At 35.6% G+C, this 11714-nt stretch overlaps 2 pseudogenes; both read right to left on the reverse strand.

Annotated features, from left to right (window-relative positions):
- Nucleotides 1-4190: 4190 nt before the first annotated feature.
- LOC148198457 (uncharacterized) lies at nt 4191-5164 on the reverse strand (annotated as a pseudogene).
- Nucleotides 5165-8568: 3404 nt separating this feature from the next.
- Nucleotides 8569-11255, reverse strand: LOC148198458 (uncharacterized; annotated as a pseudogene).
- Between the last annotated feature and the right edge of the window lie 459 nt (nt 11256-11714).

Consider the following 11714-nt stretch of genomic DNA (forward strand, 5'->3'; position numbering starts at 1 on the left):
TTGTTTTTACCATTGGATTTAGCTAAAATTTTAAAATATGAATTCTAAGACCTATTTCTTCACTTTGACCGTTCGAATCATCAATTAGAAGTTTGTACTTGGAGAAATAAATCATGCATGTTTGATTAAATTAATTACCCTATAATTCTATTACGGGGTCCTCTCAGTAAAATATAGATTCTGACCTATTTGACCGTTAGATCAACCTACATATTTGATATATGCTTTCTAAGATATATTACTACACTTTGAACGTTCGGATTTGTAGTTAGAAGTCTATACTTGGAGAACTAAATCCTGCATGTTTGAGTAAATTAATTAGCCCTGTAGTTCTGTTACTGAGTTCTCTCGGTAAAATATAGATTCTAACCTATTTGACTGTTAGATCAACCTGCAAATTTGATATATGATTCTTAAGATATATGATGCAACAACAGAACAGAAAAGTTAGAGTATAACAGAACATATATTATTTATATGTTCTGTAATACACGTGATATGCTAAAGTAGACTTAAAAATGAAGCAATCAGAAAAGTTAGACTTTTTATAATGTAAATTTGGATCAAGAAATGTATCATGTGCTTTGCTTGAGACAACATAAGGGTCATCATCATATCCCTTTTCCATGTAAGCAAACCAAGCATTTTTCATTCATAGTAACTATTATGTTGTTGCATCATATACACTTTTACCGATCAGATTTGAAATTGGAAGTCTATGTTTTGAGAAAGTAATTTCGAAGGTTTGAAAAAAATTGATGAACACTGTATTTTTGTTCTTAAGTTATCATGGTAAAAACTTCAGATATATTTCATTTACCGCTAGATTGAATCCAAACTTTAGTATGTAGTTCTTAAGACATATTAAGTCATCTTGACCGTTCGAATTTGTAATTAGTTGTTTGTGCTTAGAGGAATTCATTCCACATTGTGAGTATAACCGAAAACCACTTAAATTTCTGTCTCTGAGTTACCTTGGTAAAACCTCAATATCTATATAGTTAACCGTTAGATTAATCTGAAATTTTAATATGTAGTTTCTAACACATATTGAATTACTTTGACTGTTCAGATTTGAAATCCAGGGTACAAATTGAGAGATATTAATTTCGTATCTTCTCAAAGATCTCAATATTGCTTAATTTGTGTGTTTGGACCATTTATACAAAAACAAAATTATGATTTCTGCCTTATTAACCGTTGGATCGGACTGAAAATTTTACCATATATATGATCTAAACATGTTAATTAGTTTGATGGGTTCAAATCTTTAATTAATGATATGAGTGAAGAGTAATTTTTCCACGAAATAGTATTTCTTTGTATTGGGTAAAATCTTGAATAATTATATTCTTAAATTGTATGTGTAGTTGTATTTTGAAGATTGGAAGATGAGTAATATAATATATTCTATATTAGAAAATTAAATTATATTGAACATTATTGAGTTTGTAATAATTATTTGAGTTAAATCATAAATTGTAAATCCAAATTTTATTTATTTATTTTTCTACGACTTTGGTAAGTCGGGAGGGGAGAGGTTCGAAGCGCGTTGTGTGAATACTTCGGGTTTTATCTCTTCCTTGTCTCTCTTTTGATTGAATCAAGTATGTGGAATGCTTGGAATGCATAGTATGATGTGAGTTATGTGGGAAGTATGTGAATGTATGAGATATGTTGGATTCACTGTGATAATATGATGGTATCTGGTTATTCATGTCTTGGGTTAAGTTTCAAAGTGATAGTATGGTTCATGGACGTAATTCCATGATCCTCAAGGAGAGGATACATGGTGGTGCCCTAGTGGTGTGTAGAATGATTGCATGGTAGCTCAGTTTTGGGGGTTTTCCTGAAACTACAATGATCAATCATTCTCAAGTAGAGAGGATTAAATCATGTGGTGAGTAGTAGCAGGAGGTCCTAGTCTTGGAGGCTTCCAGTATGCTTCAGGGCGCGGAACGGACTAATCTCGTGAGTGTGGTAGGGTAAAACCCATTGGCAATGACTTTGCAAAGCAGTAGAGGCCACCACGAGTGCATAACCCGCCATAGCTCGGCAATCATTCTAGTCCGGACGAGTCGGTTTATAAAGTAACAAGTCTTGTGATGTCAGTTTACCATGTTTGGGTGACTTTTGTATGTCGTGTAAGGTTGTATAACATGCTTTTTATATCTAGCTCACACTTGCCTATTTGTGTTGCTTGTGTATGTTTCTTTTGCGATGATCATCCACTTGGATGGGAGTAGATGGCGAGGAGATACTTTGGAAACAACTCTTGATGGGGACGGCAGCGCTGCAGCTTAGAATGTTAGCTTTTATTTGCTAGCTTTGAAGAACTTTTGTATATTTAAAGTTTTAAATTCTCCGTAATTTCCATGGAGAAATTCTAATACTCTTGTTGTCAATTCCACACTATTCTAAGGATGACTGTAATCCTTAATTACTTTTGACTGCTTTCCTACATAATCCTTAATTACTCTTTACTACTTTCCTATATTATGCATGATGATGTCTTTATTATATATTTTTTCTATATATAATTGGGATGTCACAAGTTGCATTTTCTAAAATGCTAGCTTTTAATAGTACTAGTACTATTATCATGTATTTATGCTTGGTTTTCCTTGTTTTTGCAGGAATTGAGATGAATTTGAGGAAAGAAGTTGAAGTAGTAAGGAGATAGACTCAAGAAAGGAAGTGAAAGTGCTTAACAGAAGAGTCGCAGTCACCGCTGGGCGCAATTCTACCACTGAGCGACATCCTGAAGTCCCGCAGTCACCGTTGAGGGCCAAAACTGCAGTCGAGCGTCAATTCTGAAGACCCGCACTTACCGCTGAACGGCAAAAGTGCCGCTGAGCGCCATTTATTTGAGCTTGGGCTTATTTTCTGTAATCTTTAGGAAACTATATAAGGTTTTAGCCAAATTAGAGTTAGGATCTTTGGACAGAAAGAGGCGAAATCACACTTTCTTCACCCCTTGGAGGAGGATTTTGGATGCTCAAGCTCTATTCTTCAACTTCTAGGTTCTATCTTTCATTCTTTCATTGTTTTTCATCTAGTTTCACCATGTCTATGGTGAACTAAACCTTCATTGTTGTTGGGGAATCGAGTTAATCCTTTGAAACTTTCATGTATTGAATTGGTTCTATATGTTATATGATTTCTTTCATTAATGTTAGGGTTTTTCTTCTGTACTCTATGCATGCTTTGTTTAACTCATTCAATTGCGTGATCATTGATGTTATTTGTATGGACACATATAAGTAAATCTAGAACTGAAGAAATTCTCCCAAGAACAATATTTAATATTTCCTAGACATAGGGATAGGAGGATTGGTTGCCTTTAAGCTTTTGTGCGAATGTAATGCATGAATAATTGCTAGGGAGATAAGACATTGTAAACTAGTGATTAGGAGTAGGCTTTCTTCACCGAGACATCTGGTTTAAGGTAAATTAGAAACACTACAAGAAAATTCGCAATTATATACGGCCAAAATCCGTATATAACCTCCAAAATCCGTATAAAAAATGGTGTTATATACGGATTACATACGGCCATAAATCCGTATATAAAAAGGGTGTAGATAACATTATATACGGATTATCCGTATATAAGTTATATACGAAATATCCGTATATAAATTATATACAGAATACCCGTATATAAATTATATCGGATAATCCGTATATAAGTTATATACGGATAATCCGTATATAAGTTATATACGGATAATCCGTATATAATTTATATACGGATAATCCGTATATAACTTATATACGGATTATCCGTATATAAGTTATATACGGATATTTCGTATATAAATTATATACGGATAATCCGTATATAAGTTATATACGGATATTCCGTATATAACTTATATACGGATATTCCGTATATAATTTATATACGGTTAAACAGATCAATTTGAATAGCATACCTGCTCATCTAAACAAACAATTTACAAGACCTGCCCATACCACACAGACAATTCACAAGACCTGCACATTATATCCATTCACAAATTTGATAAATAAATTAAGTCTTAAAAAGCCTACAAACAAGCGTTTCACATTAATAATCCTAATAAGAATGTTTACATAATTGTGAATTATAATAAGTTCAAATAAGATGAAATAAGTTCTTGAGGGAATAAGTTTGAGTCATAGATGCCCTACTTCTAAGAACATAACTAATAATCTCCATAAACATTATCATCTTGTGGTTGATCTGTTGGTTGCTGTGGTTATTGTGGTTGCTGTGGTTGCTGTGGTTGTTGTGGTTGCTGTGGTTGCTGTGGTTGTTGTGGTTGCTGTGGTTGAACATTAGTTTGTGGCTGATTTTGGGATTGAAAAAATTGTTGTGCAATTGCGACTGCAGGAGGCGGAAGGTACTGCATTATGACGCCAATAAAGCCTTGCAATTGAGAGTTCATCTGTCGAAGTTGGTCATCATGGGTTGATACTCGTGTGTGGAGGTTAAAAATGTCCTCTACCATCGGTTGCTGAGAAGAAGATGCTTGTGTCTGTTGTATGTAACTATCAACACAGTCATCTTGAGCACTGACATTTCCGATGCCGTATACGCGTCCCTTGTACCTTCCACCAGCAACGTCCAACCAACATTGGTTCCTCAATCTTTCCTCATCTGCAGGGTCTAGGGGAGCACTTGTTGAAGCACCAACAGATGCTGTCTCAGATCTTATTTGAGAAAATTTTGCTTCAAACTCTTCCTGTTAAATGAATACATGATTATCATTAAATAGATAGACCTAAGAATTAGAACCTAATAAAGAATATAATAGAGTTAGTAGAAACTAACATGTGTCCGCCTAGACCTTTCATCGACAAATTCTCCTGTTGATGCTCGAATATGTGTCTGCTGAAATATTTCATCAACATGCACTGAACGACCAAGCTCCTGTGACTGCAAGCAAAGAAGATGTAAGTTGTTAACATCAAATACTTGTAAAGTTTATGAGTAGAAATGTAAAAATAAATTTATATGTACCAGACGAATTGCATGTTCATGCACGCTAATGGAACCCCCAGTGTGCAAACAACCACCCTTGTCAGATGTCCTGTTCTTTTTGGCCGTTTCACATTTTTGTCTATAAAGTGACATGTTCCACTTCTCCAAAAGACCATTCCAAACAATATCCCCCATCCAATTAGGTTTTTTTCCTTCTGATCTAGCCTTTTTAAACATCTCAGATAATCTATGAGATGCTTTGGAGTGAAAATTTTTTTTCACCTTTTCTTCATGGTTAGTGCTCCATGAAACCTTTCTCTGTTGACAAAAAAGATTAATATTGGATAAGATAATTGAGGACCTTAACATTTAAAACTAATTGTTGTACATTATGTTAATAAACACAAGTGTACCTTAAAACGCTCAAACAAGACATCTCTTTGTGTTTGAGGTATCTGTCCCCATGTCACCCATGGCTCATCAAATTGTTGCTTGATGGTGGCTGTGATTGCTTTGGATGCTGTTTTTGTTGGATAAAACCTATACCAAAATAAAAGTCAAATATTAGAATAATACAGTATATGCTTGGAACATTAAATTGATGTTTTCTTACCCTCCTCCAATAGGTGTAATGATTGGACGATTGTTGGAAACATCTTCAAAGTCATTGGCTGTTGATCTTGAATTTGGAGGGTTATCCCCTATAGGAGGTGGTGATGGCATATTTGTGGGAGTTGTTGGGTTAGAACCAACATGGGGGGAGGGAGTTGTTGGGTTAGAACCAACATGGGGGGAGGCTGATCTCCATTAATCAGTAGCAAATTGTTGTGGACTAGGTGTGAAGGCAGGAACTTCCAACGAAGGTGGAATTGACAGTGGAGTAGGTGTCAAGCCAGGAACTTGTAATGGTGGTGGAACAAATCTAGCAGTGGAGGTAGAGGTAGGTGTAGATGGCTGACTACTTGAAGCATTTACATTATTGAAACGATTTAATAATTTCACCGTATAAGATTTCTTCTTCCCCTTCTCCTTATCTGATTTTGCTAAAGGTGGAATAGGAGGGTCACAACCATCTGATGCCATATTCTTGAACAAAAAACAAAACTATTGGGTCAATATATTTTTGCAATTGAATGGAAAGGAAAAGTAAGAAAATAATATGATGATGATGTTCTTGTTTGCCAATTCTGTAAATATTTTAGGACAATTGGAAGAAGAGTTATTTAAGCAAAATTTCAATTGGCATTATTACACCACACGGCTATACCAACCAGCCACACTAAGGGAACCTTCTTCCTTTGAAATAAGAGAAGCATACGGCCATGGGATTTTAATTTGCCAATTCATTTTGGCAAAACATGCAAAGCATCTACGTTGGAATCAAAAGGGTGCCACCACTAACGGTTTTATTAAAGAAGCATTTATGTGATGGCTTGGCAAAAACGTAGAGGAGTAGCTTGATTGTTTGTTTACTTTCCTTTTAGATAATGCTCATGGGTCCAACATCATCTTTCTTTCATATAATTCTACTTTGCTTACTTTTTAAAATTGAAAAGAACCGTGATGTGGAAGTGCAGCACCAATTTTGATTTCTTAAGAATAGGATTGTTTATATTATTATTATGGGTAGAAGTTAAGTGTGGGTTTCATACAAAAAGACAAAAGTTTTTTGTATGTTAGTTTTTCCTGAATTGTTTTTATAGTTTCATGTTGATGTAATTTAATTTTTTTTTTTGTACCAATTTCGTTTTTACTGTCTTAATTTAATTTTACTGTTTTGAATTTTATTTAACGCAATTTTAATTTTACCACAATCAAAAATCACAAAACCCCCCACTACGTGTTGACAAGAGACTGAACCACATTTGGTCCCTGAGAGACGACCTAGGAGTCACCTCCTAGCTAAAATAATGTAGCCTTTGATAAAACTCAAAAATACAATCAGATTCAATTTAAGAGATTAATGATTATAAAAAAACTCTTTCAAAATAATGTTGAGGCATATTCAAGTTAAGAGAGAGAGAGAGAGAAGATAGGCAGAAAAGGTTATTTATGTATCGGTATTGATAAAATGTACACAAGAAAACAAGGATTCGTTTTACATGGATAATGAAAGAAGCAAAGCTGTAAACCATAAAAACACCTTAAGAAAACCGTATCATACTGAATACTACACTAACAAGGCACATATACTTCAATACAGAAAATCATAAAAATGACAAAAATATCATCACAATCTTCAATGTTAAAGCTAGCAGACATATTTAAATTTAAAAATCTGTTTGATAATCCTTTCGAGATCAGAGAAATGAATCCTGACAGACCAGATTACCCAGAGATAATACCCTACAACCACATTGAACCATAATATTGAAAGCAAAAGCACAAGTTATTTAGAAGTAATGCTAAAGCAAACAACACTACCACGGTGGCACTGCTGCAAAAGTTGATAGCATTTTATTTAAGGAATTTTGATCGGCTGCAACAGCTTATCACATGCAAATTGAAATTACATAAATGATTTCATCACTTGTTCTTTCTCCCCTCTAAAAGAATGGGTTTATGATCACCCATGGGTACACCAACACATCGTAACTCTATTCACTGCTAGAATTGTGAAATGAATCTTCATCCTCATCTTCACTTTGTCCCTCTTCACTGCATTCTTCTTCCGATTCACTTGTTTCTTCATCCATATAGCCTTCAACTGATGGTACATTGTTGGGGTCCACTTCTTCAAGAACCCCCTCTATATCTTGCAATCGGATAACTTCTTCAACTTGAATGATGTCATTAACATGTGACATTTCGTCCACTTGGTATGGCTCAATGGCATCTACCTCATTGGAATCTATACGACCTCTAGGTTTGGTCTTTATTGCAACACACCAACCTCGTTTATCGGTGCGCGATGCAGGATATGGTACATAATACACTTGTTCTACGTTATGTGCAATGATAAAAGGATCAAATAAGACATATCTTTTATCCATTCGAATATCCACAATGCCATACTTTGAATCCACTCTTGTCCCTATTCTTGATGGATCAAACCAATCACAATAAAATAATACAACCTTCTTTTCAATGGTTGAGGTATTGTACTCGAGCTCATATATGTGCTTAATGACACCATAGAAATCATCTTCACCCCCTTCTGTAAGGCCTTTAACATGAACCCCACTATTTATAGTCCTCTTGCCCTGACTCCATGCATGGGTATGAAATTTATATCCATTGACAAAGTAGGTATGCCATTCCTTTACACATCTTAAAGGACCTAGTGATAAATCTCTAAGATGTTGGTTTCTGACACTTAAAGGATCGTTATGAACCTACAACCACAAAATATATTAACCTATTCAATATAATTTAAAATGAATAAAAATGTGAATAACAAATTAAAGTGGAAGAATTTGATCAGTTGTACTTGATCTCTGAACCACAATGGGAAATTTGCATGTATATGTGTCGAACTGTTTGACTCTGAAAGTTGATAGGTATGTAAGAATGAGCTGTCCATAGGTATGACAATTCGGTCAATATCAATTTAATGCATAAAAACAAAATCCATAGACAAAAGCAATTTATTTGGAGCCTTACTCAAGATAAGGCTGAACTTCATTGCAATTGATCAAGAGATGAACATGAGCTGATCTCAATTCTTCGTCACTTAGCCAATGAGTTGATTCCCTCCCGGAATGACGACCACCTTCGTCAAACACTGATAATGTTGTCCTTTCAATTTCAGTGTCTACTTCATTTCTATTGCTTTGTGGTGTTAACATAAAGTTCTTGAAGTAGTGTGAACAGAAATGAGTTGTTTCTTTGTGCAAATATGATGCCACTATTGATCCTTCAACCCTAGCTTTATTCTTAACTGAACGTTTAGCATATCCCATGAACCTACAATTTAAGAAAGTGGTATGTTAGTTTCAATATGTGTGACATCTAAATTCAACAGTTGAATGAGATATTGTCACCTTTCAAATGGGTACATCCACCTATATTGGACCGGTCCACCAAGTCTTGCCTCATATGGAAGATGTACAGGGAGATGTTCCATACAATCAAAGAATGAGGGGGGGAATATGCTCTCCATCTTGCAAAGAATGATTGGAATGTTTTCTTCCATCTTCCGAAGGTCGACCTCATTCAATGTTGTGCAACATAAATCTCTAAAGAAATGACTTACTTCTATAATGGGATTGAGAACATGAGTCGGTAAAGAACTAAACGCTATAGGAAGTAAGCATTCCATAAACACATGGCAGTCATGGCTTTTCATCCCAATGACCTTTCCCCTATTCACATCAACACACCTTGACAAGTTAGAAGAATATCCGTCAGGCATCCTAAGATCTTTCAACCACTGACAGACCTGTTTTGATTGGTCTACTGAGAGTGTATAATTAGCTTTTGGCTTGTACATCTTTCCATTAGTATGAGTTTTTAGCTCCAAGTCTTTTCGTTTACAATACAAGCCTAAATCCATTCGGGCCTTGTCATTGTCTTTTGATTTTCCACTGACATTCATCACGGTATTAAAAATATTGTCAAAGAAATTCTTCTCAATATGCATGAAATCAAGATTATGCCTTAACAAATTATCCTTCCAATATGGTAGATCCCAAAAGATGTTTTTTTTCGTCCAGTTATGCCACTCACTGTATCCATCTATTCTTGGTGCACCATTTTCAGTTACTTTAGGATAGCCATTAACTCTATTCCAAACTTCTGTTCCCGTCAAATATGGTGGCGCATCTTCCATGTCCACTTCCCCCTTTTTGAAAGCATTCCTATTTCTCCTAAATGCATGTTCATTTGGTAAAAACCTCCGATGGGAGTCAAACCACGAAGTTTTTCGCCCATTATATAATCTAAAAGCCTTTGAATGCTCCATGCAATGTGGACATGCCAATTTACCATGGGTGCTCCATCCAGACAACATACCATAAGCAGGAAAATCATTAATTGTCCACATTAGCATCGCTCTCATGACAAAGTTTTGTCGCCTTGAAATATCGTATGTTATGACACCACTCCACAACTTTTTCAAGTCATCTATCAAGGGCTCTAGGTATACATCAATGCGTACTTTTGGATTGAATGGCCCCGGAATGAGACATGTCAAAAACATGTAGGGTTTAAACATGCACATTTCTGGAGGAAGGTTGTACGGCGTGACAATTACTGGCCAACACGAATATGGTATATTTGACGCCTGCACATATGGATTAAAACCATCCGAGCATAAGCCTAGTCGAACATTGCGTGGCTCAATGGAAAAATCACGATGTACTCTATCAAAGTGCTTCCACGCCTCTCCATCACATGGATGACGCAAAACACCATTTGATGACCTGTTGTGATGGTGCCATGTCATTTCTGTTGCAGTTTCTTTTGAGGCATACATTCTTTGAAGTCTTGGAATTATTGGCAAATAAAACATGGACTTAACGGGCACTTTTTTTTTAGAACTTGCTCCTGTCTTGTGTTGTTGATACCTTGGCTTCCCACAAAATTTGCATTCAAGTAACGCTCCGTCATTCTTACCATATTCATTATCATAGAATAGCATGCAACCATCCACACAACAATCAATCCTCTGCGACTGTAATCCCAGCTTCGACACTATCTTTTTTGCATCGTAGTAAGTTTTCGGTAAACCACATTTGTGTGGTGTTACATCCAAAAGCATTTTTGCAAAAAAATCTATGCATTGGTTAGGAATATTCCAATTCGACTTGCAAGCTAAAAGCCTCACACACATTGATAATTTGGAGTCTGATGCTCCTTCATACAAAGGCGTATTTGCCTCCAACAAAAGGTTATAAAACCTTTGAGTTTCTTCATTTGGAGCCTCTTCTATGTTAGAAGAATTTGATGCTTGGAATGGTTGTCTTTGCATAAGAGCATTATGCACCATGTCTTCCATCGTCATAACTTGTTCAGTTGGTTCATCTTCTGTCTCCACACCCCTAAAAGTGACATCATTAACTAAATCAGGTTGTTGCATGGTTTCCCCATGATCCTCCCAAATGAAATAATTAGGCTTGAAACCGTTTTTATATAGGTGAACCTTCACAACTCTTTCGTTCAAAATCTTTGTACAATCGCACTTTAAACATGGACATCGGAGCCCCCCATCTCTTTGATAACGGTCTTGTTCACAAGCTTTAATTATAAACTCTTCAACACCCAATAAAAATGACTCTTTCAACGCACCTCTTCCTCTATAACACCTATCGTACATCCATGAACGATTTGGTGGAACTTGATCCATGTTCTGTATACATACCAATTAACGACAAATTAGCCACTAGTTAATACAAGGCTAAATTAATTATGTATTACAAGTTTTCCTTCAAGGAAAACTATTAAGAAAGTTCAACACTAAACAATCAGTAATTGAATTTCCATCACTATAGACCCCTATAGGAGGTGGTAATGTTAGGTAAGTACTTACTCATGTTATGTAAGTACTTAGTCATGTTATAATGAGTACACATGGTTGGATACTTTGGGGTGTTGTTTGTGTACGTTAAAGTGTCATGGATGCACTTTAAAATCATGTATATTGTGGGTATGTTGTCCAAGAGTTCGGGTAAGAGGGTTTGGAGTATTCTCTTCCATTATTTGAAGAGAAAAGAACTAGTTTTAACTATGAGAGGAGGGAAAGTGAGGTTTTAGTGAGTAGGGGTTGAGAAGGAGAACAAAATGTGGGACAACTTTGGCTTCAGTA

Source organism: Vigna umbellata, chromosome 5, assembly GCF_029865625.1.
Source record: "Vigna umbellata cultivar VRB3 chromosome 5, Vumbellata_1.0, whole genome shotgun sequence".
In the NCBI taxonomy this organism is placed as follows: domain Eukaryota; kingdom Viridiplantae; phylum Streptophyta; class Magnoliopsida; order Fabales; family Fabaceae; genus Vigna; species Vigna umbellata.